The sequence below is a fragment of the Camellia sinensis genome, chromosome 15, assembly GCF_055761805.1.
Source record: "Camellia sinensis isolate YWXY chromosome 15, ASM5576180v1, whole genome shotgun sequence".
Taxonomy (NCBI): domain Eukaryota; kingdom Viridiplantae; phylum Streptophyta; class Magnoliopsida; order Ericales; family Theaceae; genus Camellia; species Camellia sinensis.
Genome location: NC_138975.1, coordinates 60,508,109 through 60,514,260, shown reverse-complemented (window position 1 = coordinate 60,514,260; position 6,152 = coordinate 60,508,109).

Here is a 6,152-nt window from a genome sequence, read left to right as displayed (position 1 = left end):
TCGGATTCTCCTGCACAGTGGCAGATATGTAAATACGGGATTTCGGTACCATTTCTTGCGCATTACGATTCGAACACTCGAACACCTATACGGATTCTCCTGCACAGTGGCAGATATGTAAATACGGGGTTTCCATACCATTTCTTGCACATTACGGTTCGAACACTCGAACACCTATGCGGATTCTCTTACAAAGTGGCAGATATGTAAATACGGGGTTTCGGTACCATTTCTTGCGCATTACGGTTCGAACACTCGAACACCTATACAGATTCTCCTGCACAGTGGCAGATATGTAAATACGGGGTTTACATACCATTTCTTGCGCATTACGGTTCGAACAATCGAACACCTATACGGATTCTCCTGCACAGTGGCAGATATGTAAATACGGGGTTTACATACCATTTCTTGCGCATTACGGTTCGAACAATCGAACACCTATACGGATTCTCCTGCACAGTGGCAGATATGTAAATACGGGGTTTCTGTACCTTTTCTTGCGCATTACGGTTCGAACCCTCGAACACCTATACGGATTCTCCTGCAGAGTGGCAGATATGTAAATACGGGGTTTACATACCATTTCTTGCGCATTACGGTTCGAACACTCGAACACCTATTCGGATTCTCCTGCACAGTGGCAGATATGTAAATACGGGGTTTCCGTACCATTTCTTGCGCATTACGGTTCGAACACTCGAACACCTATGCGGATTCTCCTGCACAGTGGCAGATATGTAAATACGGGGTTTCTGTACCATTTCTTGCGCATTACGGTTCGAACACTCGAACACCCATACGGATTCTCCTGCACAGTGGCAGATATGTAAATACGGGGTTTCCATACCATTTCTTGCACATTACGGTTCGAACGCTCGAACACCTATGCGGATTCTCCTACAAAGTGGCAGATATGTAAATACGGGGTTTCGGTACCATTTCTTGCGCATTACGGTTCGAACACTCGAACACCTATACAGATTCTCCTGCACAGTGGCAGATATGTAAATACGGGGTTTACATACCATTTCTTGCGCATTACGGTTCGAACAATCGAACACCTATACGGATTCTCCTGCACAGTGGCAGATATGTAAATACGGGGTTTACATACCATTTCTTGCGCATTACGGTTCGAACAATCGAACACCTATACGGATTCTCCTGCACAGTGGCAGATATGTAAATACGGGGTTTCTGTACCTTTTCTTGCGCATTACGGTTCGAACCCTCGAACACCTATACGGATTCTCCTGCAGAGTGGCAGATATGTAAATACGGGGTTTACATACCATTTCTTGCGCATTACGGTTCGAACACTGGAACACCTATTCGGATTCTCCTGCACAGTGGCAGATATGTAAATACGGGGTTTCCGTACCATTTCTTGCGCATTACGGTTCGAACACTCGAACACCTATGCGGATTCTCCTGCACAGTGGCAGATATGTAAATACGGGGTTTCGGTACCATTTCTTGCGCATTACGATTCGAACACTCGAACACCTATACGGATTCTCCTGCACAGTGGCAGATATGTAAATACGGGGTTTCCATACCATTTCTTGCACATTACGGTTCGAACGCTCGAACACCTATGCGGATTCTCCTACAAAGTGGCAGATATGTAAATACGGGGTTTCGGTACCATTTCTTGCGCATTACGGTTCGAACACTCGAACACCTATTCGGATTCTCCTGCACAGTGGCAGATATGTAAATACGGGGTTTCGGTACCATTTCTTGCGCATTACGGTTCGAACACTCGAACACCTATACGGATTCTCCTGCACAGTGGCAGATATGTAAATACGGGGTTTCCGTACCATTTCTTGCGCATTACGGTTCGAACACTCAAACACCTATACGGATTCTCCTACACAGTGGCAGATATGTAAATACGGGGTTTCCATACCATTTCTTGCGCATTACGGTTCGAACACTCGAACACCTATTCGGATTCTCCTGCACAGTGGCAGATATGTAAATACGGGGTTTCGGTACCATTTCTTGCGCATTACGATTCGAACACTCGAACACCTATACGGATTCTCCTGCACAGTGGCAGATATGTAAATACGGGGTTTCCATACCATTTCTTGCACATTACGGTTCGAAGACTCGAACACCTATGCGGATTCTCCTACAAAGTGGCAGATATGTAAATACCGGGTTTCGGTACCATTTCTTGCGCATTACGGTTCGAACACTCGAACACCTATTCGGATTCTCCTGCACAGAGGCAGATATGTAAATACGGGGTTTCGGTACCATTTCTTGCGCATTACGGTTCGAACACTCGAACACCTATACGGATTCTCCTGCACAGTGGCAGATATGTAAATACGAGGTTTCCGTACCATTTTTTGCGCATTACGGTTCGAACACTCGAACACCTATACGGATTCTCCTACACAGTGGCAGATATGTAAATACGGGGTTTCGGTACCATTTCTTGCGCATTACGGTTCGAACACTCGAACACCTATTCGGATACTCCTGCACAGTGGCAGATATGTAAATACGGGGTTTCGGTACCATTTCTTGCGCATCACGATTCGAACACTCGAACACCTATACGGATTCTCTTGCACAGTGGCAGATATGTAAATACGGGGTTTCCATACCATTTCTTGCACATTACGGTTCGAACACTCGAACACCTATGCGGATTCTCCTACAAAGTGGCAGATATGTAAATACGGGGTTTCGGTACCATTTCTTGCGCATTACGGTTCGAACACTCGAACACCTATTCGGATTCTCCTGCACAGTGGCAGATATGTAAATACGGGGTTTCGGTACCATTTCTTGCGCATTACGGTTCGAACACTCGAACACCTATTCGGATACTCCTGCACAGTGGCAGATATGTAAATACGGGGTTTCGGTACCATTTCTTGCGCATTACGATTCGAACACTCGAACACCTATACGGATTCTCTTGCACAGTGGCAGATATGTAAATACGGGGTTTCCATACCATTTCTTGCACATTACGGTTCGAACACTCGAACACCTATGCGGATTCTCCTACAAAGTGGCAGATATGTAAATACGGGGTTTCGGTACCATTTCTTGCGCATTACGGTTCGAACACTCGAACACCTATTCGGATTCTCCTGCACAGTGGCAGATATGTAAATACGGGGTTTCGGTACCATTTCTTGCGCATTACGGTTCGAACACTCGAACACCTATACGGATTCTCCTGCACAGTGGCAGATATGTAAATACGGGGTTTCGGTACCATTTCTTGCGCATTACGGTTCGAACACTCGAACACCTATACGGATTCTCCTGCACAGTGGCAGATATTTAAATATGGGGTTTACATACCATTTCTTGCGCATTACGGTTCGAACACTCGAACACCTATACAGATTCTCCTGCACAGTGGCAGATATGTAAATACGGGGTTTACATACCATTTCTTGCGCATTACGGTTCGAACACTCGAACACCTATACGGATTCTCCTGCACAGTGGCAGATATGTAAATACGGGGTTTACATACCATTTCTTGCGCATTACGGTTCGAACAATCGAACACCTATACGGATTCTCCTGCACAGTGGCAGATATGTAAATACGGGGTTTCTGTACCATTTCTTGCGCATTACGGTTCGAACCCTCGAACACCTATACGGATTCTCCTACAGAGTGGCAGATATGTAAATACGGGGTTTACATACCATTTCTTGCGCATTACGATTCGAACACTCGAACACCTATATGGATTCTCCTGCACAGTGGCAGATATGTAAATACGGGGTTTCCATACCATTTCTTGCACATTACGGTTCGAACGCTCGAACACCTATGCGGATTCTCCTACAAAGTGGCAGATATGTAAATACGGGGTTTCGGTACCATTTCTTGCGCATTACGGTTCGAACACTCGAACACCTATTCGGATTCTCCTGCACAGTGGCAGATATGTAAATACGGGGTTTCGGTACCATTTCTTGCGCATTACGGTTCGAACACTCGAACACCTATACGGATTCTCCTGCACAGTGGCAGATATGTAAATACGGGGTTTCCGTACCATTTCTTGCGCATTACGGTTCGAACACTCAAACACCTATACGGATTCGCCTACACAGTGGCAGATATGTAAATACGGGGTTTACATACCATTTCTTGCACATTACGGTTCGAACACTCGAACACCTATTCGGATTCTCCTGCACAGTGGCAGATATGTAAATACGGGGTTTCGGTACCATTTCTTGCGCATTACGATTCGAACACTCGAACACCTATACGGATTCTCTTGCACAGTGGCAGATATGTAAATACGGGGTTTCGGTACCATTTCTTGCGCATTACGGTTCGAACACTCGAACACCTATACGGATTCTCCTGCACAGTGGCAGATATGTAAATACGAGGTTTCCGTACCATTTCTTGCGCATTACGGTTCGAACACTCGAACACCTATACGGATTCTCCTCCACAGTGGCAGATATGTAAATACGGGGTTTACATACCATTTCTTGCGCATTACGGTTCGAACACTCGAACACCTATTCGGATTCTCCTGCACAGTGACAGATATGTAAATACGGGGTTTCGGTACCATTTCTTGCGCATTACGATTCGAACACTCGAACACCTATACGGATTCTCTTGCACAGTGGCAGATATGTAAATACGGGTTTCCATACCATTTCTTGCACATTACGGTTCGAACACTCGAACACCTATGCGGATTCTCCTACAAAGTGGCAGATATGTAAATACGGGGTTTCGGTACCATTTCTTGCGCATTACGGTTCGAACACTCGAACACCTATTCGGATTCTCCTGCACAGTGGCAGATATGTAAATACGGGGTTTCGGTACCATTTCTTGCGCATTACGGTTCGAACACTCGAACACCTATACGGATTCTCCTGCACAGTGGCAGATATGTAAATACGGGGTTTCGGTACCATTTCTTGCGCATTACGGTTCGAACACTCGAACACCTATACGGATTCTCCTGCATAGTGGCAGATATTTAAATATGGGGTTTACATACCATTTCTTGCGCATTACGGTTCGAACACTCGAACACCTATACGGATTCTCCTGCACAGTGGCAGATATGTAAATACGGGGTTTACATACCATTTCTTGCGCATTACGGTTCGAACAATCGAACACCTATACGGATTCTCCTGCACAGTGGCAGATATGTAAATACGGGGTTTACATACCATTTCTTGCGCATTACGGTTCGAACAATCGAACACCTATACGGATTCTCCTGCACAGTGGCAGATATGTAAATACGGGGTTTCTGTACCATTTCTTGCGCATTACGGTTCGAACCCTCGAACACCTATACGGATTCTCCTGCAGAGTGGCAGATATGTAAATACGGGGTTTACATACCATTTCTTGCGCATTACGGTTCGAACACTCGAACACCTATTCGGATTCTCCTGCACAGTGGCAGATATGTAAATACGGGGTTTCCGTACCATTTCTTGCGCGTTACGGTTCGAACACTCGAACACCTATGCGGATTCTCCTGCACAGTGGCAGATTTGTAAATACGGGGTTTCTGTACCATTTCTTGCGCATTACGGTTCGAACACTCGAACACCCATACGGATTCTCCTGCACAGTGGCAGATATGTAAATACGGGGTTTACATACCATTTCTTGCGCATTACGGTTCGAACACTCGAACACCTATTCGGATTCTCCTGCACAGTGGCAGATATGTAAATACGGGGTTTCGGTACCATTTCTTACGCATTACGATTCGAACACTCGAACACCTATACGGATTCTCCTGCACAGTGGCAGATATGTAAATACGGGGTTTACATACCATTTCTTGCGCATTACGGTTCGAACACTCGAACACCTATTCGGATTCTCCTGCACAGTGGCAGATATGTAAATACGGGGTTTCGGTACCATTTCTTGCGCATTACGATTCGAACACTCGAACACCTATTCGGATTCTCCTGCACAGTGGCAGATATGTAAATACGGGGTTTCCATACCATTTCTTGCACATTCCGGTTCGAACTCTCGAACACCTATGCGGATTCTCCTACAAAGTGGCAGATATGTAAATACGGGGTTTCGGTACCATTTCTTGCGCATTACGGTTCGAACACTCGAACACCTAGTCGGATTCTCCT